Source organism: Esox lucius, chromosome 21 (genome assembly GCF_011004845.1).
Source record: "Esox lucius isolate fEsoLuc1 chromosome 21, fEsoLuc1.pri, whole genome shotgun sequence".
Lineage (NCBI taxonomy): Eukaryota > Metazoa > Chordata > Actinopteri > Esociformes > Esocidae > Esox > Esox lucius.
In genome coordinates this window covers 14364218-14391147 of record NC_047589.1, presented here as the reverse complement: position 1 = coordinate 14391147, position 26930 = coordinate 14364218, and the positions used below count along the sequence as shown (strand labels likewise).

Sequence of the window (26930 nt, the reverse complement as noted above, 5' to 3'; positions counted from 1 at the left end):
TAAAACGCAAGATAGTCTTCAGACTTGCAAACCTCCAAGGGGGATTGATCAAGATAGTCAGACTTGCAAACCTCCAGGGGGGACTGATCAAGATAGTCATACTTGCAAACCTCCAGGGGGGACTGATCGGAAATGTGGCACCGGCTGCCTCGGCAGCTGGTGTATCGTGCTACACAACAAAATAATTTAGCATTGAGTCTGTCTCTTAAAATGTAACTTATTTTAAAAAGAGTTTCAAAATGTCTCACTCCCATTTTGATGTGGTCAGGACTGTCAGAGCAGGAGAAATTAGGAGAAAATGTAAGACGTCCAAAAACCCTTACTTCTTTCTCTAACTGTGTTTCTCTGCCCATTTTCTCTCAATTCCACAACCCTGATCTGGAGAAAAACAGATGAGGGAAGTGAAGTCTTCTCCCCTGATGCATTTTTAAGAAGTAAACAAGGACAGACATGAAAAAACACTGAGAAAGAAAACGCCTACAGACCATTGTGGTGTTTGAGATCCTAAGCGTATGAGCAAGATAAAATAAGGAGCCACTATGCATTGTATTAACAGTGTGAGGTAACAGGTATAAAGTAGGCTTTTTCTGAATATCCTGCCTGGACAGGCCGGATTCCACAGAGGTGCTTACTAACCCTTCACAAACATTTCAGTGGAGAAACTCAATGAGCCAACCTGCAGCATCTTCTTGTTGGTCTGGCAAAGAGAGAGACAGTCGTAGGCCTTTGACTACAGGTTCACACCCACATACACGCTCGGAATTAGCATTAATTAGAACGGTGTCGATTAGCGTTTCTCGTGTTCACACATGCCTAACTACAGCGATAACTTTTTGCTCACATGCAAGAAATACAAAGTCCCCTGGACCACCAGGTGACAGATGCAAAGTCGTAGCCAGAGGACTTGTGTTGATTCAAGAGGAAAAGAAGAGACAGATGGTTCGTAGGGAGCTCAGAATATGGGTTGGATACTGAGCTCATAGCAAAGGTATTCAAAACACAGCATGAACCTCAGAGACTAAAGGCAAAGTAGACGACAAGTGATTGCAAGGTCTACAATCGCGACGGTGTGCCAAAGCCTTGCAGCGGGATTCTATAAATCTGATGGTAGGTAATATTTAATAGGCTAACTTTTGTTTGAGTGACAACATGTCAACCAAACAGCTTGTGGGGTAATAGCTATATAGGAGCAGGGGACAAAACACCTGAGGCTTACCAGGCATAAATAAGAAACAATAAAAGCCAGGAAATTAACCAGTTTCTTTCATTAACAAGTCCATCAACAGTGCCCCAGACAGACCAATTAACACATTACACGACAGGTTGCGAGGGAGAGAACCACCTATAGCCCTGGCTCAGGACTCATCCCGCCCTGGCTCAAGACTCATCCCGCCCTGGCTCAAGACTCATCAAGCCCTGGCTCAAGACTCATCAAGCCCTGGCTCAGGACTCATCAAGCCCTGGCTCAGGACTCATCAAGCCCTGGCTCAGGACTCATCAAGCCCTGGCTCAGGACTCATCCAGCCCTGGCTCAGGACTCATCCAGCCCTGGCTCAGGACTCATCCAGCCCTGGCTCAGGACTCATCCAGCCCTGGCTCAGGACTCATCCAGCCCTGGCTCAGGACTCATCCAGCCCTGGCTCAGGACTCATCCAGCCCTGGCTCAGGACTCATCCAGCCCTGGCTCAGGACTCATCCAGCCCTGGCTCAGGACTCATCAAGCCCTGGCTCAGGACTCATCAAGCCCTGGCTCAGGACTCATCCCGCCCTGGCTCAGGACTCATCCCGCCCTGGCTCAAGACTGGGCAGAGAGTGTCAGGGGACCAATGACAGAAACAGGGGGCTGGAACAACGGCTTTAATTTATCAGGACCAGTAGCGGTTCGAAGAGGGGGTCAACATGAGTCAACCCATCACAGGGTGTACTCACCACACAGGCTTGAGGACTGCTTCATTGTCCCCGAATTGCAGCCTGAACCCGGACATCAAGGGACTAAGGAAAACCAAGCATTTCATTGCCATAACTTGTTATTGCAAATGACAAATAAACCTTTTGAACTTTGAACTTAGCAGTTTCCTGAGGCCATGCGTCACAGGCTGCAAAACAAACGTGAACGTTGCTTCAGGGGTTCTCTTTTGAAATGCTCCGCCATACTGACAGTTACTTTGTCAAGGAGAACATCACTAGCAGGCAGTGTCATCCAGATCTCCTGCTGGCAGGGATCCCCAAGGAAGCTGTAGACTGCACAGTGGGTTTGTGTGTCCTCTGGCAATAAAGGGCCCCATTGTCTCTGACAGATAAAACAGTTATGTGACCACAGAGAAAATGCAGCGCCATCTCCCTCTCCCCTCGTTAATAACTACAACTGACCCAAATGAGCCAACCACGCAGAAAAAAATTCACATTATCTTGACACGCCAGCATTCCTCCCAAACACTCCCTCTCACAAAGACAGACTAGACATAGCGGGTTCTCCACTACATTCTCATTGCTCTCACACAGACAGACTGGACATAGCGGGTTCTCCACTACATTCTCATTGCTGGTGTGTTTTTCATCCTTAGCCATCCTCTCATTAAAGTGGTGCCTTGTCAGTGAGATGTGAACCACAGGAAGAATATCAGGAAGGTGTATAAAATACATACTCTAAGAAGTAACTGTTTACGATCCCGGGTTCAGAAGAGAGAATGTGAAACACAGTAAAGAGAAAGAAGAGGAGGAGCAGTGAGAGGAGGAGGGAGAGAAGGGGGGAGTTTTAGTGACAGAGACCAGCTGGCTGTGGGTTGGGTATCCCCTGAGGCCTCAATGCACAACCTCCCACCAGCTTCACTCTGAGATTAGGAGGCTAGGGGAACGAACACACACACTGGTCTTAACCTCTTTATCGTTCTAGAATGCCTGGTTAACGCCTTGGAATTCACCTCCTATTGACATGGGAGGACTCAGAGTGGAGAGTCAGAGAAGGAAAGACAACCACTAGCCTCCTTTTGGCATGAGGGAAGAGCCTTAATATAATGTTCCTGTGACAGTTATAGTGAGAGATATTTTTTGAGTGGTCAGCTTTGACATTACCTGAAAAGATTCCCAGATAATAGGCTGTTCTGGAAGGGAAATGTCAAAATATACATACCACAATATTATCTAAGTGATAAAACTGGAAATCTCCCTTTGTTCACTCGCTCCTCAACAGTATTTATGTGTTATGTAGACCAAGCAACATTTGCAACATTTCCCAGTAGTACGACAGTGGAATCGAAGCTAGTGTTGGAGCTATTTCAGGGAGGGGATGGAAAGATTAGTGGTCTAAGTGACCTACAATCATTCTCACCCAAAAACATCACCAATCTTCAAGAGCCAACCTGACCCAAATGTCTGTTCTATTTGAGAGCTGATGCTGCACTGAATAAACTCCACGCTGACATTAAACCGAACCTCAAATATTTACACAGACCCTCGCTCTCAACACACACTCATTCACACATACCATGCTTTCTCTATCAACATGACTAGGCCATAGAAAAGTCACCGGGACACCAGCAGTCGTTGGAATTGGTTCCCACCATCCAGTGTCCTATAACAGGGAGTAAAGACCTAGAGTAGTGTAATATGAAAGACAGTGGAGAACCTTGTAGAAACGTCGAGAAGCTTAAACAGTGGAGAACCATGAAGAAGAGTGTTAGTAGAGGGCTTTTATTTCCGCAGTGGAAACCCCATACAAAATGTACACTGGTAGTACTGTAAATCAATTTGGATTAAAGATTAACACCAACAGATTCCCAACAGATTGTCCAGGAATGGCTCAAACAAGCAGTGCTGGTGTCTGAGGGAAAAAAAGCATCTGAAGAAAAGAATGTGAGACTTGCAAGTAGCAATAGATACAAACAACATTTGAGAAAATCGAGCAGTAACAGCAAATGAGAGTTTGTTAGAGTACTGAGATGATGACGGTATCACATACATCGATTGTGTGGATTTGAGCAGGCGCGATGTGCAGCTTTTATTTAGATTGGCCGGTAGATTTAGCATTGATGGGTTAGGTGGGATATTTCGACAGCACAATACCAGTGACACACACACACTCACGCACACTCGCGCACACACGCGCACACACTCGCGCGCGCACACACTCGCGCGCACACACACTGGCGCGCACACACACACTGGCGCGCACACACACACTGGCGCGCACACACACACATTGGCATGCACACACACACATTGGCATGCACACACACACACTGGCATGCACACACACACACTGGCATGCACACACACACACTGGCATGCACACACACACACTGGCATGCACACACACACACAGGCATGCACACACACACACTGGCATGCACACACACACACACACACATTGGCACACACACACGCACACACACACACACACACATTGGCACACACACACACACACACACACACACACACACACACACACACACACACTGGCATGCACACACACACACACACACACACTGGCATGCACACACACACACACACACTGGCATTCACACACACACACACACACACACACACACACACACACACACACACTGGCGCACACACACAGCTGACATCAAATGAGTACCAGGAACAATGTTGATATTCGCCCAACTGTTCCCCTAAACACATAAACAAATGACAAAACAATCATTAAAAAAAATACTGGGGCCTCTGGCACCAAACAAATGTGTATAGCACTGCCAAGCTGAAACTTTCATCTGGAAACGAACCCTGCCACTAGTCACCCCCCCTCCCCACTTTCACAATATCACCTGCCCACCGTGGGATATGGTCCCTGACACAGACAGACACAAGACAAGCCCACACAGGATTCCACAGGCCTGGGAAACCCACTCAGTACTAAATGGTTGGATGGTGTCCCTAAGGGGTGGAGCTATTTACAGCCTTGTTGAAACTGTCTAGGGGTCACCAGATCTTCAGACTAGGCCACCTTGCCTCCGGACCTGGTTGTGTTGCAGAGCATCTGCCGGGCGGCTCCTACAGTCACAGCCTACCTGGTCGTCCCTGTCCTTGTCCACCTGGTTGTGCAGCTGATCTGAATGCATTTATTGACCCGCTGGTCAAATGGACATGTAGTCCAATCTCGTCTGGCCTCCTTGGATATCTGGATATGTACCTATTAAAATAAGTTGTTGCTGACTCTCAGCAGTTTCACTATTTCTTCAAACTGGATAGAACATTTCCTGAGTTTTTCATTCCTATCTAGGTTGCAACATTTTTGAAAAGAAGCAAACATGGGAGAAAAATTAATTTTTCGAAGAAATGTGCTCTATTCATAACATTGAGTCAATAAAGCCATTACAACCTCTCTGCTTAAATGCTGTTTTGGTGTGCCATCCTACAGGCTATCTTTTGGTACATCTGGGGGATGAGACTGCCGCGCGCCACCTGTTTTCGTTCAGTTTAGAATTAGCTTTTTCCCCTCACAAAAGCACTAATTATGTCCCTCATCCACACTTTTTTATATTTTAGTATATATAAGACAGCGACGTACCGCTTTAGAAAACCCATCAATCAGCATTAACGGTCCTATTATATTTTCAAAAGCGTATGTGTAGCCTGGTCGCATAGCAACGATTTACCTAGGAAAGGGTCATGTTTGTTTCTCCAAAAATTATATGGTTCACCCCAAACGTGACGTATATCCACAGATTTTGATGCCATCTTCACTGCTAGCTACTGCTGCACTGAAGGCATTATTCTTTTGATCACCTGTATAAGCCCTTCCCAAGCAATGCATTTGATTGGATAAACGTGTTTTGAGGCGTTTGCCAAAAGCAATGAATTTGACTGGGTTAACATGTTTTGAGACGTCGCAATGATGTGAAAATCTTTCCTATATTTAATTGGAAATAGTACAAAGACAACATATCAAATGTTGAACCAGAGAAATGTTACTGTTTTTGGAAAAATATATGCCCATTTTCAATTTAATGCCAGCAACATTTCAAAAAAGTTGGGACAGGGGCACGTTTATTACTGTGTTGCATCTCCTCTTCTTTTAACAATACTCTGTGTTTGGGAACTGAGGAGACCATTTGTTGTAGTTTTAAAAGTGAAATAATTTCCCATTCTTTCTTGGTACAGGATTGCAGCCGCTCAACTGTTTGGTGTCTCCTTTGCCGTTTCAGAATGTGACAAATGTTTTCAATGGGTGACAGGTCTGGACTGCAGGCAGGCCAGTTTAGCATCCAGACTCTTTTACTACAGAGCCATGCTGTTGTATTACGTGCAGAACGCGGTTTGGCATTGTCTTATTGAAATAAGCAAGGCCTTCCCTGAAAAAGACGTTGTCCGGATAGCAGCATATGTGGCACCAAAACTTGTATATACTGTTCAGCACTAATGGGGCCTTCATAGATGTGCAAGTCACCCATGCCCCGTGCGCTAATGCACCCTAATACATTACGGATGCTAGCTTTTCATCACGAAAGGTGTGCTGATAAGAAGCCGGATTGTCAGACCACAAGACAGTTTTCCACTTCGCCTCAGTCCACCTTAAATGAGCTTTGGCCCAGAGAAGGTGGCAGCGGCGTTTCTGGATCTTGTTTTTAATGCAGTGCCGCCTGAGGGCCCCAAGATCACGGCCATCCAATATTGGCCTTGTCCCTTGCACACAGAGATTTCTCAGGATTCTGTGAATCTTTTAATTATATTATGTACCTTCTTTTAATTAATTATATTATGTACCCCAAACTCTTTGCAATTTTTTGTTGAGAAAAGTTATTCTTAAATTGTTGGACTAGTTGCCTGCACAGACTGGTGAACCCCTCCCCATCTTTTTTTTCTGAAAGACTCATCCTCTCTGGGATGCTCTTTTCATACCTTCTTGTTACTGAACTGTTGTCAGTTAACCTAGTTCCACCATATTTTTTTAGCATTACACAACTTTTCCAGCCTTTTGTTGCCCCTGTCCCAGCTTTTTTTCCAAACGTGTTGCTGCCATCAAATTCCAAGTGGTCATATGTTTTTCAAAGAACAATAACAGTTCTCAGTTTCAACATTTGACATGCTGTCTTCGTACTACATTCTATTGAGAAAAGGGTTTAAGTGATTTGCACTTCATTGCATTCTGTTTTTATTTCAATTGTAAACAGCGTCACAACTTTTTTTTTAAGACATATTTGTACAAAAGCAACATACTCTTATAATCTTCACCCGGCACAGCCAGAAGGGCACAGGTAAGCACATCAGTTCAGTTCCAATCCAGGTTTATTCCGAGGTTCTGACCATACTAGGGAGTTTTTCCTAACCACTGCGTATCGATTTCTTGTTGTTGTTCGCTCTTTGGGGTTTTAGCCTGGGCATCTGAATAAGCACTTTGTGACCATTGCAGATACAATGGATGTGTTTGATTGATTTGATACTAACAACGCTAATCGCTGACCAACTGCCCTACCTAGCACAAGTAGCTGGCAACAGCAACATGCCACAGGTGTGTAACACGTGCCGTTATACCTTGGTAGGTCTGACACGCTATCACCACAGGACCCAGACTGAGTAAAATGTCACAGAACATCAGCTATAACAAGGGGTTAAGGACAAAGAGATTCATTCAGGAGTCAGAGGCTAGCTCACCTTCCGTTAGCTACGGCCAGTCTAAGACGCTGGGAAACAGAGAGCTACCCCCATTACAGCTTAAAAGGGCATTTGCTTAAAGGGGCATTTGCACAAAAGAATAAACCTTGCTCCTCCTAGGAAACTATGCGTGAAACATCTCACAGTCCTAGAAATCTCATGACACTCACCACCTAAGATCCCACCAGGAAGAATTGTGCCTTTAAAAAGGTGATTGGCTCTCCTGCTGACTCGGCTACAACATTAAAAAACATTGAGCAAGACTGATTACCCCAAACAGAACGTATTTAAATACATAAACAAATAGAAAAGAGAGCATAGCAAAGCAAAGCATAGCCTTAGACCAAGGTGAAGATCTTCTAAATAGAAAGAGGAGCACAAACACACAATTCCTCTGATTACAGCAGCATGAGACCGAAGATTAAATTGGGGATTGAGTCTGAGTAGAAAGGATAGCAGCCTCTCAGGCTCTATTTAATCAGATGTAGGCCTACTGTAATCAAAGCCAGATTCACACACATTCATCAAGCTTAAGCGCACCACACAACAGACAGCTCCAACAACCCAGAGTTGGATAGGCCAACCAAAGTTAAGAGACAGTTTAATGACATTTTAACACCTTACAATGTTCGATTCACAAGCGGTAGACAGATGTGTGATTCAGACAGGTTAACCAACAGCACGTGGCACTAAAGATCCACATAAAAACAATATGCTGATTGACCCTTTTATACTCAGTTTTAAACAAACTAACCTAGCACATTAAAGTGGAGATTGCAAGCTAGACTTTAAGCCAGATAGACTTATGATATATTCTACAGTGGAAATTACATTACAGCAATTCAGAATGCATATACCGCAAGGTGCTAAAGATGACAGACACACCACTGACCTTTATCTTTGATATGTTACGTCATGACGGACAAGACTTGGCTCATGACTCAAGGAGCACGTGATATACTATAGCTAGCTATTACATGTGTATTTTAAACCAGTGATTCTCACATTAACTTAACAGTGACTGGCTGATTACAAAGGAGTTATACTTTTCCTTTGGCTTTTCAAAACAGCTATTTACCCAACCCTTAAGTCAAGGGCTTACACGACAGAAAAGGGATGAAACGGACACAGGGACACACACAGGACATGCAGACAGGACACACAGACGCAGACCAACATACACGCAGACCGACAGACACACAGACCGACAGACACACAGACCGACAGACACACAGACCGACAGACACACAGACCGACAGACACACAGACAGACAGACAGACAGACAGACAAACAGACCGACAGACAGACACACAGACAGACACACAGACACACAGACAGACACACAGACACACAGACAGACACAGACACACACGCACACAGACACACACGCACACAGACACACACACCTGTTGAGAAAAGCAGATGGGGATGGTGCAACTGAAACTCCATAAGCAGAGGCGATGGCTGGAGATTAAAGGGTTAGGTAGGGCAGGGGAGGGGAATTCCAGCGGGAGCAACAGATTAGCAGAGGACATGAGCTGTTCTGGCATGACCAGCACCACTACCATGGCTCCTGGTCTGGCGTCACCGGTGAGGCTCCACCACAGAGGATCTGCTCAGTCCCTGATGAGATTAAACTGCTCCAGCATATGTACATGCTTTCAATGTATTCATACACACTCCTGATGAGGGAATCCTTTTACACCTCACACTGACTACTGGGTTTGAGTCTTCCTGGGATAACCTCTAGGGCCTAGAAGGTAAGGGTCCTTGGTAAACGGTCCCCTGTTAATCTGAGAATGGCCACGGTGAAGGTTTCTGGTTGGTATTTCGCTAACCCACCCTTAAAGTGCCACGATAATTAAAGGGTGTTTATTGGCTCTTCAAGATGTATGGATGTAGATGGAGAGATTTCCAAACATCCAGAAACAAACTTAATCTATTTCTTTGTCAAATGGCACCTCATTCCCCAAGTCAGGGCCCATAAGGCACTCTGCGGTGACTGGTGATGCGGCTGACCAATATGCATGCTGTGTCAGTCTGACTTTTAGGAGATTTGTATCTCACTCAAACAACCCTGCCATCATAACACTTAAAGGGTACTTAAAGCACAACTACTAAGCGTACAAATTACCAATGTGAGCAATGATAAGTGTCATAACATACCACATCATCTTAAAACAACCTAAAGTGACTGGATTAGATGATTGCTTCCTCTTTATTGGTCAGTCCATAAAATTCCAAAGGTTAAAAAATTCATAGGGAAAATAGATAATGCAAACTAACAAAATGGCTATCAGAGAATATGATCATTTAAAGAAAAGAAAAAAAATTAAGAACAATCATTTTTTAAACACCAAAGTTAATAGATGTAGTAGTTAAGGTTCAGAGAAGGAGGTGGTGGTTCATGTCCATAGTGTTTCAGAGACGGAGGTTCATGTCCATAGTGGTTCAGAGACGGAGATTCATGTCCATAGTGGTTCAAAGATGGAGATTCATGCCCATAGTGGTTCAGAGATGGAGGTTCTTCTGTCCATTTTCCAAACACACTGGGTTCTTATAAAATTAGACACCCAGCATGCTAAATGTATTGGGTCAATCCCTGTACAGTGCTACATCCTCCAGCGGTAACCCTGTGCCTGGCCATGGTCCAGAGAGGCCTGGGACTTACATGCTGCTGGACAGGACCACGTCTAAAGGGGCTGTGTTCTACTGGGCCACAGACACACAATACAACTCTGTTCTGTCAACCTCAGGGCCACTGGTCAATGGTAAATTCACTCTCCCTCAGTATATTCCATTTTTATTCCTCCCGCTCGGTTTCCGTCCCTCTATCTCTCTATTACTCTCTCTGTCTCTCTCCCTGTATTGGTTAGTGGGCCAGAGGCCACTGATGGTCAGTATGATTACCAACCAGCGCTCTGAGTGGACGGATTCAGAGGGAGTGAGAAAGAGCAGCATTGTGTTACACCCAAGCCAAATGGTTGAGTACCCAATGCCGCCCTGCTCCAAATTTCACGCACTGATCTCCACCAGGTCCTGTAGTGCACAATTTATTTGGTGAAGAGGGTGCCATTTGGGACTCAGACGATGACCCAGGAAACTACACAGGAAGCCAGAGGGAAAACAATTAACGAATGAATTGTTGGAGAATGTGTTGGAGGCGTTGCAGTGAAAGACCAGGAATGTGAGATTAGGGCCTGTGAGATGCAGTTTTAATCAGAACTCTACCCCCAACACCCCCACACATGCACACACGCGCTGTGCTGTGTTTTGACCTCCTGCGTAAGCAGGTCTGTCCTTCAGGTGATCCTTCTATTACCGCTAGACAGGACAGTGGGCGCGTGCTCACCAGAAATCATTCAACCGCAGACTCTCTCAGGATGCAACCAGAACCCTTGCTGCCTCAGTAGCCCCTCCCCCATCAAAGCATCAGCCATTATCCCAGTGCCTCACTCAGACCCCTTCTCCTCGGTCCAGCCCCACCCATTCAACAACGCAGCCTGAAGAGCCAATGTATCATCCTGGCAACAACACAAATCCCTCCCCAGACGGGACTGTGAACACCAACACTGTAGTACAAGGCTGTAGTACAAAGTGCACCTGCAAGCTACTCCTAACCTGCCGTTAAGCACCTTCTATTCAAATGCATTCAAATTGAAACAGGGGAGTGGTTCGAGGAGGGGGGATAGAGTACAACACGTTGGCTTACTTCTCGCCCGCATCGCAGCATGTGGTCCACAACACTACGCCGCCATCTGCCAAAACACAGCAACCCCTTCCAACATTCCTCCGGCTATATTTATCTCAACCTAATTGTGACGAATCCAAACGTTTCCCTAAAGGAGGTCATTCAGTGGGGCTACGCGACAATTAGTGGTGAGCTAAGCGCTAACTAGGTCTTTTTATGCTGAAGAAGGAACAACACATGTTTGTCAGTGGGAGAGAGGGCTGGTGTACCGAGTCCCAAATGCTCCCCTGTCCACTATATAGCGCACTCCTCCTGAACAGAAAGGGCCCGGATTAAAGTAGAGAGTAGGGTTCCATGTGGGACACACGCCAGAGACGTTTAGACTCCAGGATGTTTTCAGAGACTGCCTGGAGCTTGAAGTACACTGGCCTGTAGCTGTGGTCGAAGACTATGTTCAAACGGGGACACTGACTTCTTGGCATCTTGTTTTGGGATTCCTTCTCCTCATTCTCCTCCATTTGAAGTCACAGTAGGCAACAGGGACACAGGGCACATGTTGCACACCCACAGCCCGTGGAGACTAAAACCTATTGCATTCCTCTCCGAAAAGGCTGCATGGTTAACGGGCATATTAGCGGGCAGTCCCAGGGGGCCTTCCGCTGGGAGGCACGGGGTGGCAGCCTGGACGGAGACAGAGCGACGAGTGTACGCAGAGCCACATGCAGCTGACAACACTTCAGACAGCCACGGCACAAAGAGAGGATTACAGCCACTGCTGCTCCAACAGAACGCCCCACAGCCAGACTCACCAGAGTCCTGAAAGGACCTGTTAGAGCAGGACCCTCCACTCCAATAAGCAATATTCTGACCCAAGGCAGGGGCTTAAACATGTGTCCTAAATGGTTCCCTACTCACAGTCCAGAGCTGACGAAACTCCCTCCCCCCTAGTGGCCGCAGGCCTCCATCATGCCTTCACAAACGCCTAGTTTCACAACACACGCGATCCGAGGTTTTCAGTCATCAGAATCTGTGCTGCTTACACCAGAAAGGGTTAACTGCTAGATAATAGGCTAGTGTAATCGCACACAAAAAATTCAATAAAGTATTGTGTGTGTGTGTGTGTGTGTGTGCGCGCAGGTAAGGAAATGAAAGGTAATTCCACAGCACTGAGCAACATGTTAGTCTTGGCCATCGTTCAGAAAGGCACCCTGTGTAGAGTTCTACTGTTGAGCCGGGGACATGGTTGACTAGGGTGCCGATTGGGACACAACCTTAGTTAAGTGTTAAATACAGTAGGGGGGTAAACAACACCATCCTCCCTAATTTCACTGTCCTGACAGGATGTCAACCACTAACCTTACTAGTAGCTAATGGCCTTTAACACAGAGTCAGATGATCACTGTAGGATCCATTACCCACCCACACACACACACACACTTCCTCTTCTCTAAGCTCAGCACCGTACCCTATAAAGCAGCCTTGCCTCGCTTCAATCCTCAGTAAGAGCCCACTGACAACCAAGTCTAACAAGTGACAGGGATCAGATCAGATAGGGTTGTATGTGTTGGTCTGAGTGTGTGTGTTGGTCTAAATGTGAGTGTTTGAGTGTGAGTGTTTTGTCTGTGGGGGATACTGACAAGGTCTTTTTCCCTGGTTCTACAATGACATATGTCAGCAGCACTGTCAGCATCAACTGATATCTGTTTAGGGTATACAGATTACAAAGAAAATGTCCTGTCAGTGGCACGGATCAAGTATTAATAAACCTGAGTTGCGGTCTTCATTTAGCCTGTAGATGTGTGTGTGTGTGTGTGTGTGTGTGTGTGTGTGTGTGTGTGCGCAATGAGTATCTGCAATGTATACCCTCCCTGTTGATAGCTAGCTTTTGGCTAACTAAGTGTCTACAATGTATTTCCTTATCCCAGCACCAGACCTGTTAGTAGGAAGCAATAGAGGCAACCTGGTCTCAAGGTCACAACCTGTGTGTGTGTGTGTGTGTGTGTGTGTAATCCAGGTCTAACAATACTTTTTGGAAACAAAGCAAATTTCTCGCTATGGGGTTAGACTTTGGGTAGAAATTACAATTGGGGTAAATGTTAGAGTTGGGGTTTCTTTTAGGGTCAGGCATTAGCATAAGGTTTAGGCGTTAGGGCTACGTAATGTTGAATAGGTGGGGTAAGAACATATGTAACGGTTCTAATTAAAGGGTAATGATTATTTGATGTGGCTTATGGGGTAATGACTCTTTGATGGGGTCAAGGCCTACATAGTGCCCTTCGGAAAACACACACAGAGACATAACGTTGCTGCCCACCTCCTCCTGGTCGTCTTAACTCACATCAGAGCCCCTGTCTATAAAGTAGAACTTCTGATCTGGCACCAGGACCACTGTGTCTGAGTAACTTGATTCTCTGGAATCAAAAAGGCCAAACTGACCCCAAGTCAGCACTCCTACTCTGAAGCTGATCCGGGTGGACTTTATCACCCTATATTGTGGTATTACAACAGCAGGAAAACCTATCGTGCAAGGCGTGTTCTGTTGTTAACGTTTACCGGCTACCATCACGACACAGTTCAAGGAACTACCTACTTACACAGCAGTTATTTTTGTCTCGTTTCTCCAGTCTTCCTTTCCCGGCAGTTGAATTATTTACAGGCAAGGTTAGGGGCGCCTGTATTCGTAGTAGAAAACCCTCATCAATAAAACAGTAGCAGACAAATAAGCCCCGGTCTGATGTCGTTCTGAGCCACTCGGCCGTGTACAGAGTTGGGGGCAGAGCCTGCCGCAGCTCCACCGGCATGCTACATCTTGACCGAGTGAGAAGCTAAAGCACTAGTCTGAGGTCAGTTGTAGGAAAATGTCACGGATATATAAAAGGTATGTCACACGGGCTGACGGGAGAAACCCTACAGGGCCAAGTGTCACTTAATCTCCAGACTTGTACAAACACAGGAACAACCTCAGGGTGAATGGACGTCCCCTGAGCTTTCTATTCCAGTCTCCCCTCTGAAAGGTTACCGTGACGATGACTTGTCTGCTCCAATCACTGCGGGCGTTAAGGAGGATAGACAGGGGCGATCTGTGTAAGCTCATCTTCATCACCGTCGTCCGTGAGCTACTGGAACAAAGCGGTCACAGCCAAACATAGCACATAGCGGTGCTTAGTTATTCGCTTGGTGGGTTGTTTTTTAATACACGGAAATCGGGAACTGGACTGCCTGCATTTCGGCATTAAATTAAACATTATACATGTAGTCTGCATACCTGACACTGTGCCACCACAAGCACGATTTAAAATGAGCCATATAAAGACAGAGGCCTAGGGCTTGCTCCTGATAAGCAAGCCCTCATTTCCTGGAGACTTAACCTACGGTATAATGTTTCTCCAAATTCTTACTAAGGGAGGGCTTAGATATCCCACTTCGCTCCTTCGAATATAAAGCCCAGAAGAAATGCATAACCTGGATTAGGTTACTCAACAGCTCAGTAGGAAGCGTTTTTGTCTCAGTCAGCAGGCAGAGTAGACGGCCGATGAATCTTGGTAGGATGTGGCCTGTCCGAATGTGATGTGAGCACAGCACACATAGCATTCCTGGACCTCTCTCACCAGACGACCCGCCACTTCTGCCGCGCGAGGAACAAAACATGAGGAATGCGAGTTATGTCGGGCCACAGACCTCTTAGACACCTGTTAATACGCCCAGGTCGCCCCCCCCCTCCCACCACACCCAGTCTGGGGGCTGTCCTATCTTGGCCGACCCTGCTCTGACCTACACTGCCTCCACATGCTAGTCCACATCGGCAGAAAAAAGAAGGAACACCCCAACAAAACATAGCACACTAGTCAGCAATGTCCAGGCGAAACCCCTCCGTTCACTGACTGACCTGGGGCAGGAATCATAGTGACTATGTACTCACTATCTGAAGGAGGATTTCTCACATGGCCAGCCAACACGGCTCGTAAAATTATAATAAAAATGTTTGTCCTAGAATTTGTTTCTTTATTCCAGTAATAACGTCATCACTAACCAATTACAGCATCCCTGTAGTACAATTTAATAATGTTAGTTGCATTTTTTTAACTACAAGCATAAAGCCAAGAAGGTGAGCTAAGGGCCATTTCATCCCCTTGGAATTCAACAGAAACCGCATGCCTTCTGAACCAGGAACGCAAAGGAATATGCCCAGGCTTTAGTTTTCTAGCTATGGGGTAAAGAAAAAAGGACTTAATCATAGTAGCCCTGTCTGATCAGCCCTGTCTGGTTTAGCCTATCCCATACCCTGAAGCAGACATACAATTATTTAGGTTGGGGTTGGAGATTTGTTGACACAGTCCTGGATGTCCATGTGCAAGAGCAATACAAGACATTACTCACCCCGTAGGACTCATAACTTAAATAGTATTAATAACGTTACTACAGTGTTACTAGGCAGGTATGAGAGCAACTTAATTAAACGTGTTATCCAGATACAGTAGGCAACAAACAGAACTTGAGTTATTACACCGCGATAATCACTTTATTTTATTTTTTATCTAAATACAATGCAAATACTGTTTACTTAGTTAACACCTGTCACTCTGAACGGATGCAGGTAACATCCTCCTAGATACAGTAGCTACAGAACGTAGGCTAGTACTATATGCTACGCCAGACAAACTCAGTAAACACACATGGCATAATCTGCAACTGATTTACACCAGCAAAATACAGAAACGGTTATTGTAAAGTAGAATCGGAAAGATTCAAAAATCTATGTCGGGTGACTGAACTTGCTTGGATGAGAGAAAGCCGAGCTTGTATATTGTGGAACGACCTATCTCGAAATGTTGACTGTAAAGATAAAGATGAGGAATGCTATTGTGTTGGTGTCGGTTTCCTTAATCCAAACAAGGCAATGTACATAAATTAGAACAGGTTAGTTTGCAAATATTTACCCAGTTGCCTCGCGCTGTCAGTAACAAGCTCCGTGTCAAAACACTTGACTCCAGCACAAAAAGCAAAGGGGTTATTTATCCCATTGCATCCTTGGGAGCTAGCTTTAGCCAACATTGCTTATTGAAAATTACAGCTACACTTCTATATATGTTTTATATAGCTGTGTAACTAGCAAAGTGGTCTGAGCGCATGTAACACACGACGTAACTTGTTGCTATGAAAACAGAGAGTGAAGTTTGCATGTTACTTTCCCACGCAAAATTGAATAGTTGGTCGTCAAACTGAATATTAGATACTCACTCAAGCTTCGTTGCGTTGGTGCAATTTTGCCAGAGGTTTGCACATTACTGGGTCACTTTAGGGTTGTATCTCCTTTGCAGTTAGCTTGACTGGATGTTTCAATTGTGGACGGATACTTTCTGCCTGTTTCAGTCTTTCAGAAACTCCTCCTGGTTCTTTCTCTCTCCGGGACACAAGCCTTCCACAAAGAAACGCCCAGTCCTAGCCTCATTCAATGAATCTCTGGTTTGATTGGCCCCTGTTGTCATTTTGGGCGTTGCCAATTAAAGAATTGCTCATTTTGATAGGTCTGCTTAAAATATCAATCACCACCCGTCGTACTGTTTGAAAAAATAACGTACACTAACTACACTGTTCAAATGTATTCATGGAAGATTAAGTCAAGAATATGATTACAATAAGATATACTTAAAAATAAGTACGAAGATATATTTTTAAGATATACTTAAAATAGTATACAAACAATCCTTATTCGTTATAGGCGTATACGTATCGCCCTGTTTACTGTATCATTTCTTTTTTTTTAAATGCCCTTAAAGGGGACGTTCACCCAAATGGCGTTTTATTTATATTTGATTCTTGAACGCGTTAATATCGTTCATTTACATAGAAAATCTTTGTCATACTTTTTCTGAGACATCAATTGCCATTAAGAATAATGCAAATAATAGATTTCATGTATCGTCAAAATACTGTGGACTCTCCAAATATTAAATTGTTTATCACTTTGGTACTATTCACACAAGTATGTTGTAATTTTTAATCAGTCTTAGTACAAAAAACACAACAGATCATCAGAAATACCTTTTTTCAGAACTCTAAGCACATATGAAATTGACTGAGTGCAACAAACAAGACAAACAAAGACGTGGTTTACATTGAAATGCATTATATTTCATACAAAGTGTATACATAACATTTGACAGAATTTTCTTCTCTATTGTTAGAACATCTTTTACTGTCACTATGCTCGTTGTTCCTAAATGATCATCACTCAACTATATGGTGAAAATGTGTATGCTGCATTTGTTTTAAAGTGTTCTGCCTACTATTTGCTGATTGAAAAGTACAAAATCAACACTGATCTCGTAGATTTGTATGTGAACTTAGTGGGATTCAAAGCCACAACCTTGGTGTTTGTAGTGTGAGCCACAAAAGACCATGCATTGCCCATATACAAAATCATATTGTGAAATACAGGATGTGTTTGCCATCCATTTAAGCAATCACAACTGGTAACCATATAAACTACGTGAACTCTGGCAATGTCTTTCAAAATGGACCAGGATAGACAGCAAGGCAGATGAGGAAATTAGATCTACAAACAGAGCTACTAAGCTGCTGTGAACAATCCCAAGTACCCCTTTGTTGAAAAAGTAGGCTTCTACTTGGCCAAAACTTATCACAGTGTTCACACAATTTCATTGGCCAATGAGCAACTGTCCATGTATCTGGACAACATGGGGGAAACACATTCATGTGTGCAGCCATATTTCAAGAAGCTGGTAGGACACTGAAGAGCTCCTCAATGAAATTCTGTGGGACAATGTTAGGTTCCACCATTCAGAGGTGATTCAGGAATGGTTTTGGACAAATCACCGATTCCTGAAACCAGACCTGGTCCCCTTAATATCCTTACCATTATTGAGGTGAAAATTCTATGACCGCCATTCCCCTGAACACCTCATGCTCTTTCAGCCCATGGATAAGCCATGTCATTACATCACAGGTGACCAAAGTCAGGTTTGGATTCGCCATGCCAACATACTTTTTATGGAGTGCATGAAAAACTAAAAATTGTATTGTGACATGGACAAGACATTAGTGCCAAATGCAGAAGACAGAATTGACTCAAGTAAGTGTATTGTGTGCTAAACATTGATATTTTTCATTTCTTTCTGATAGTATTTGTTACAATTGATTAGACCAAAACACATGTTGCAATAAAGTTATTTTATGCATAAATGATTGTAGAAGTTGTCTCTTTATTGATCACACTTTAGATTATGGGATTGAAATTATGGAAGATATTTTGAGTCAGTTGTAATGGGTAGTGTACAGGAAAAGTGAAAATTGTGAAATAAACTGTATCAGATTGCCTTTGGTACTTGAAAGACTACTATTGAAACGTGTCTTACATTGTTTTGTCTTGGACTAATTGATTGTTACAATGACTAAACTGAGAGAATTACACTGTTATGTTCTGATGACATAACCAATTAAGTTATTATATTTCACCAAAAACTTAGGGGTTTAATCAATGATCTTGTGGTGAAAGATGTTAACAAACCAAATGAAAGCAAAATCTTTTGTTTTGAATGCAATATTTAATGGGTTAAGGCTGATCAGTTCAGAGTTTTGTACTAAGAGTTTATAAAAAACACAACATAATAATAGTACCAAAGAGGCAAAAAACTATGTAACTTGCTAGTTACAGCATCTAAAATATATTGGGTGACATCAAAAGGATGCAGGTAGGTGTAGCTACAAATGATTTGCCTTCTTTAGAGATTGTAGCATGTTTTCAAGCCATAATAATGTACTTTAGACCAACTCTTCACAAGCACTAATTAAGGATGCATTGATTAGAATGCTCCAAAACAAATGAATTAATTTACGTTTCAAAACACTCCAAATCAACCCATTCATTCTCAATATGAGTTGGTTTTATCTGTTTTGGAGTGTTTTATAAAGTGCTTTGATATAACTCATACTAGAAACCCATTGAGACCACGTGTTTTATAAAATGCTTTGACATAACTCATAGTAGAACATAAAAGTCCTTTCTTATAGATCTACGTATTTCACTTAGGCTGAAATGTAGAGTGTGGCGTGAATATTTATTTTTATGTTTTTCTTTTATATTTAACACGGGCAAGATTGAGACAAATGTGTCTTATTATGGACCCCTGGGCATCGTCGGTATGCCAGTTTTCAAACATCTGGCATCAGAGAAGCATCAGAACTGCAAATAACTCACACTCCTGCGCCACTTACACTCCTGTTCACACTCCTGTTCACCACCTTTCCAGCTTCATGTAAAACAAGTGATTTTTAAAGATTTAGAAAAGTAACAGGCCAAAGCAGCTGCCTTGATTGACATCGCACTTTGACAATGATGACCATTGGTGGTAATTACAGCTTTTATTTAATCAGGCAACTACATTTCCAAAAGTATAATTACAGGTGGGGTAAAGCCATAACATGAGTTTTTCAAATAACAATTTATGATAAATAAAACATTTAATTAAACATTAAGTCAGCACTGAAATATAACAATACAGCTCCAACTATAATTATGTTATCCATTTGTCAGTCATCAATAGTCTAAGTGAAGTACATATTGCCCTTCTCTATATGCAAACTGCCACTCAGTAGTTTACTTTTACTACAATAAATAGCATTGTATTTAGTCAAAACACACATCTTTCATAGACTATAGACTAACAGTCAGTTATTTTTACATGCACTAAACAAAATGCTACGTTATGGCGCCTCCTGGTGTTAGTTTCTTTCATTCAAAATGGGCCGTGGGGATTTTTTGATTGCTAGTCAGATAAAGGAAGTTCACAAGTACAAATGTATCGACAGATCAAATACCGACAACATTTTGGAAGAAGAGGTTTTGGAAGAAGAGGTGCCCCACATTATATTTATTCAAACTGAACTATTTTAGCCCTTGAAGTGCTGCCATTACGATCCGTGTACGATTCGTTCATTGGTTATCCCACAGAAAACCGGGTGACAGAGAACCAATACAGCGCTCGGTTCCGTTTTTGTTATTTCAAGCTGTGTGTAAGTACAGAAGTAGACACTATTCGTTCTGTTTCTCACTTAGGATAGAGGTAAACAAGCGCTTGTCAAGGTAGGCGGGGAAAGAGGAGGGGCTGACGACCAGGGTGCGTTCATTTCGTTTACATCGAGTGCAGATAGTAAAGGTTATTAAAATGTTTTAGCTAATGTTGGAAAATCTAGCTAACTACACACAGCCAGTTGAAAACATAATTATCATGTTTTTTTGTGGCTTGACAAGTTAGCTAACTGCGTGGGTACTGTAATGAACTGGTAATCGTTCTTCCAGCTAATTAGTTTACATACTATGCATCCAGCGCTTGACATTACATTTTTGGCTCACCAGCCATTGTGGCTAGTGGTTTTCCAAAGTTACTAGCCACTCAGCATTTTCACTAGCCACCATTTTGTTGTTGGTAAATTATGTTTTATTTGTTTATCAGTGCTACATCGTAGCCTGTCTACTTCACACTGTTGGTCACAAATGGACCAGAATCAAACACTGTATGTAGGTAGTGCTCATAGGAATTGTAGGGACGTAGGTCGTAATGTCACTCTCATTGCAATGAGACTACAGTTTAAAAAAATTGTGTGTATATATATATATATATATATATATATATATATATATATCCCTCTCTTGACATCCTTCATCTGTACTAGGCGCTGCTGCTGTCGCTGATCCAAAGTCTTCTTCACATTCATATATTTATATTCTTAGTGACTTAAATACGTCATCATCTTCCGCTTATCCAGTCGCGGGGGCAGCTGTCTAAGCAGAGATGCCCAGACCTCCCTCTCCCTAGACACTTCCTCCAGCTCTTCCGGGGGGACACCGAGGCCGAGGAGACATAGTCCCTCCAGCGTGTCCTAGGTCTTCCCAGGAAGGCGTTCCGGAGGCATCCGAAACAGATGCCCAAGCCACCTCAGCTGACCCCTCTCGATGTGGAGGAGCAGCGGCTCTACTCTGAGCTCCTCCCGGGTGACCAAACTTCTCACCCTATCTCTAAGGGATCGCCCAGCCACCCTGCGGAGAAAGCTCATTTCGGCTTATATTTTCACCAGTTATCTTCATTTGTCTCCCGATCTCTCTTTAAATAAATCTGTAATTGTAGGCTATACTAGAAGTCACCTGAAAAGTTTTAAAAAATGTATGGATAGTTTGAGGTTATTACGTTTTATTGAAATATTTTGATATTTTAAAAGCATCCATCCTTTCAATGTAGTCAGCTGGGTGGGACTGACAGTTTCATTGCCTGATCTCTCCCATTGACCTGGTTGATCAAGTGATTACAACTCACAGAGTCATTAGGATCAGCCACTAAATAATACCAAAATTTACTTTTTTAAGATTTCCTCAATATTTCCACCCCAAGCGGGAACAGACACTTATATATAATTGCATTGAAACACAGTGAGACCTCTTTCCATCTCTATGGACATCGCCATTTAAGGTATCTCTAATTTTATTGTTGTCAAGTAGGAAAAAGACAAGAAACTTTACACCAGCTGATCCTTTCTGATGACCCGATTTCTTCTGGTCAAACCAGATTATTAGGATAGTTGGAAGACCACCTACTTTACAAATCTAAAATGACTGCATTATCTTATACTTAGCCAGTTGGGAGGCGCCCAACCTGCCTGAGATGTTGCTAAATTGCAGTTTCACAAGAAAATCCCCTATGCTGATTGTCTCCCCCTTCCCCAAGGGAACCTAGCCTAATACACGCCACTCAATGTGATCCCCCACAGCCACAACCACTAATGGCACAAACATATGTCAAATCCATAGTGATGCAGTTGCACTGATATCTGTATCAGGCTGTATCAGAGAATTCTAAAAGAGAATGTCAATCAGTCCACCCAAGAACTGAATCTGATGTACACCTGGGGGTTGCAACAAGACAATAGTTAAAAAAAAACAAGTAACTCTACATCAGAAGGGCTGAACAGCCGTACATTTTAAGTCAGGAACACCTATGGAAAAAGATAAATAAATACAAATACCCTTTTATAGTGCTGTCATGCACATAAATTGTAAGAAAATAAACTACTGAACCAGTGAAAATGTGTGATTGCATTTCATTATTTTTTGTATCGGCTCTATTAGCTACATTTCTATGTACACGTTTCAAGAGTAGGTTTATCCAAAATAATCAAAGATTATTTTTCACCTATTGGCTACAACAGTCTTGTATAGTTCATATATAGAAACTCACTTGACTGACAACCTCAGAATCAAGAACACAGATCGCAAAGAAGCTAGGTAGACAGAGTGAGGATAATCCTAGATCTAACCTTTTCCCTTTTTCATTTGACACTTAATCAACAGTTGTCCAATCTTTACTAATGGGCTTAATAGGTGAATTATTATAAAATGGACGGTCACCAATTTCTTGAATTTTTTTCCCCACACAAGTATTTAACAATGAATCACCATTGTATTAAGCAGCATTGTATTGGCACACAACAGTATTTATTAATATGGAATACATTTTGAGTCAAAGACAAATTTATTGTGACCAGCAGTTTAAAATACTGTCCTCTAAATAATTAGACATTATGGTTTCTTTGAACATTTATTATACCACTACATTGTGCCTCCACTTTCCTCATCTTAAATCCAGACATTATGGCCATGGTAGAAGTGACACTGCCAACATTTTGGGTCTCCATGTCTGCTGTTCACTGTGGGTATTGGTCCAGCTGTCAAAGGCCTGGCAATGGGACTCACTTCTGGGCTAGAGGGACAAGACAGAGCAGATAATCACCTACATATGAGTTAGGGTAGAATATAACTTTTGTCCATTCAGAGATTGACATATGTCTTTTGCATCACCTAACAAGTGAAACAGACTGGTAATTAACCAAAACGTTTGCTCTGCCTACTTTGAACCTTTGTGTGTTATTTACACATCAACTCAAAATCCAAAGCAGTGATTGCTTTAAAGTAACAGGTGAAATGTGTGTTTATAGTATTGGGATGGAGCCTGTGTCTTGACCACTGAAATGCTTCTTCCATGGGAAGCAGAAGTGTGTTAAGGACACAGTCCATGACAGCTACACTCAGTCTTAACTCCAAAACTAGCCACTTGGAGCTGGGAGTGGAAGGTAGACAGTATTATGGTTGTAGGGATGCCAGTGGTGGGTTAGCAGTATGAGTACCACACATGGGTTTATATGGGTGCATAGGTCAGTAGGCTACCTGTCATCTGCCATACTAAGAGTGATCCCCAGCAGTGGGCGAGTAGGATACTGAGGTCATGTCAGTTCAGCTCTCCTCTCTGCCAGACTACCTTCTCTCTCTCTCTCTCTCTCTCTCTCTCAGGCACACACACACACACACCCTTCAGTGTTATCACTTCACACATGCCCGAATTGAACTGTGTGCCTAGTAACCTAATTAGCTATGCTTTTGTTTGTCCCAGTTCATTCTATGAAACGTTTAATAGTGTTTAAGGCAAATTCATGTTGGCTGGCTACATTATCAAGTCACTCACCTAACTAGTTTTTTCAGACATAATTATGAGTAATTATTTTGCCACAAACGCAATTTAAGGGAAAAAAAAACACAGCCAAAAATGTGGTTTCCACACCCTGTCACATCTACACCACACAGCCCTAAAATAAGATATCCATCTCCTGGCTGTTTCAAAAAACACTTGTAATTTATTCATTTATTTTCTGCTGATAGCGTGTAACTGTCCATGACAATTTACATTTATTTGTATGTAGTTACTTTTCCTATTAGGCTTTCCAACACCATGTATTATGATAGTTTTGAAGAGTTGCGTGAGTCTCAGCTTTCTCAAAATGAATCAACAAAGAGTGTACTGTTACCTTCTAGCCCCTTAGTCGAAATGTATTGTGTGCCAAAGTGCTGTTGCACATAGCTGCTTTTGTTCATGTACACAGGCTCTGTTAAGTCTGACCTTGCTCACAATATATAAATGAACATATCTCCACCAGTCTGTTTCATTATTATATTCCCATTTCTGTTCTCAGGTCTATTTTGCAGGCAGCATTAGACAGGTTGCTTGGAAAGAAAATGTCACGTCTTTTTTATTTTATTTGAGTTCACCTTTGATCTATCAGATAAGTAAATTCTCATTTACAATGGTGAACTGGCCAAATGCATAACAATTGCAAGACAACACAGTTACACATAAACACAGTTAAAAACATTAAGTGTGTCACGTCTGCCTCTACCCGTCCCACACCAGCACTCAGCATAGCCCGTCTTCTAGTTCCCACTGATAAAACACCCTTTCCTGCACTCCCCTGGTCATCAACAAAACACCCTATTCACCCTACTGGCTTGTCTTCTTCATAACACAGCTAGTTTCCATTTCCCTAATAATAGCAATGTATTATGCAACCCTCTGTGTTTCCCCGTCTTTGTTGTTTATTGTCATTGTGTGTTATGAATGGGTTATGTTCTCTTAAGCGTTTCATTTGCTACTCCTTGCTATTGTTGAGTTGAATCCTCCCTTTCATTTTTGGTCTGGTGACCATTCTACAGATTTGTCTTCACTACCAAAGGGATCTGTGTAAATGTGACAAAGTGACAAAGCTGTCCTCCCACTCATTAGGATTTGAACTCGCAGAAGGTTAAATTTGCAACATACCACAGAGTTACGTTTGTGCCTATCTCGATGAAGACTAAAAGTTGTAATACAGTCTATTAACTTAAGGAAAGTACATCTAAAACGATTCTCCTTGAAAAGTTATGGCTTATATAAAGTGATTAACAGTCGATGGGCCGAATCAGTTGATTCAGTCATCTAGAACTGGTTACTCTGATTGAGCAACTCCACTAGTATGCGGCTGAAATAGTCCAGAAATCTCTGAATTAGGAAAACATCTGACTGATTCAATTGGTATGTTTCACTCATTTAGCCGGCGGTGTCTGAAAGATTCCACTAGGGACTTTGCAAATTACTTTTGGGATGACCGATGGAAGCATACATCCACAATGACTTGACCCAAAAACATTTTGGATCAAAATAGGAGTGGGAGACATGAAGGCCAGATAGTAGTGGTCAGGTTGATTAATTAAAGGCTCAGGTTTGCAAGAAAAAATTTACAGATAAGATTCTTCTGAAAGATTCAGAGGCTTCTGACATGAACTCAACAATGGCATTTTTGTTGTCAGATGGCGAACATTTGAGTATGTTTTGTGAAATGCATGTGGTTCTTAGAAAATAAGTAATGCTACTCCGTGTTCAGCACGTTGTAAATCACACATCTGAACACATTACTTTGTAGACCTGCCTGGGGACTTTGTCAAAGCTGTTGGCTAAAAACCAAGATATAGGGCCAACCAGAACTCAATGTTGTGACTTTCAGCACCACCATTTAGTGGACAGCGCTATCTACAGCACAACCCTAGTTCATAGTGCTGGAGATGTTCTGCCGATTTGCTGAAACATGAATGAAGTAGAGTAGATTTATTTATTGAAAACACTCACTAAGCCCAGTTCAGCATCTGTTCTAATCAAAATTGTAGCAAAATGTAATAAGTATTTTTGTAGTGTTCTAAAAGTGACTGAGCAAATGACTTAATTCCTGTGGACATTTTAAAGTTGTGACAATTCTCTGCAATGCCTGCCACTCAATTGTAGTGAACCAACTTCATGTTACAGTTTCAGAAACGAGTCCTTACTGTGTGTAAAATACAAAATGTTGTTCTTTACACAATACCAGGAGCACTATAAATGTATACTTTTAAATTACTAAGGTGAAACACTATTGTTTGTATACTATAGACACTGCCCAAACCTGTTCCTGGATAGCTAGTATTATGTAGGTTCTTTCCAAATCTTTTTCACATAACTAATTGTAATAATTAGCAGGATGAAAAGTTATATTAGGTTCATCACAACTGGGGTTAGAAAAATAACCTACAGGGCAGCAGCTCTCCAGCAACAAGCTTGGGATAGCTAGTATTATGTAGGTTCTTTCCAAATCTTTTTCACATAACTAATTGTAATAATTAGCCCTGATTTACACCATGCATTGTTGTTCTTTACACAATACCAGGAGCACTATAAATCTATACTTTTAAATTACTAAGGTGAAACACTATTGTTTGTATACTATAGACACTGCCCAAACCTGTTCCTAGATAGCTAGTATTATGTAGGTTCTTTCCAAATCTTTTTCACATAACTAATTGTAATAATTAGCAGGATGAAAAGTTATATTAGGTTCATAAGAAATAAGAACAGAATTACCTGCAGTTTCTATAGTACATCAGAACATATTCATTACAGACAGTTCTAATACAGGAGAAACATATTTTTGGCTTCAGTCCGTTAATATCCACCAGGTGGCGCAAGAGATTCAGAATAGAAGAGCGGAGATTGTTTTGAGTTGATATACTTCAAACACTAGATGCCATTTATTTTAACAGGAACCTAAAATGTTGGTGCATTAAAATGTAACTGAAGTACGCTGTTTTTAACTGATGAATTATGTGCTTCCGAGCAACTCTGCAGCGTGTCACCGTGGTTTCACCCTGTAAACAACATCGGCAACCGGGCGATGGCAGCATAGTACCCGATTTTAGCGCCACAGTTTCCCGGATGCAGTGGT

The 26930-nt window shown here is 42.5% G+C and overlaps 1 protein-coding gene across 6 annotated transcripts in view; it reads right to left on the bottom strand.

Annotated features, from left to right (window-relative positions):
• Positions 1 to 16723, bottom strand: part of mpp7a (membrane protein, palmitoylated 7a (MAGUK p55 subfamily member 7)) — a 153143-nt gene extending 136420 nt beyond the window's left edge. For 3 of the 6 annotated variants that reach the window (XM_034289299.1, XM_034289302.1, XM_034289301.1), the window contains exon 1: positions 16542 to 16723. The gene's annotated coding sequence lies outside the window, so the exon portion shown is untranslated. Of the gene's footprint in view, positions 1 to 13897; positions 14135 to 16541 lie in introns of those variants that run through there. The other 3 variants (XM_020041858.3, XM_010885608.5, XM_034289300.1) reach the window with 2 other exon arrangements.
• Between the last annotated feature and the right edge of the window lie 10207 nt (positions 16724 to 26930).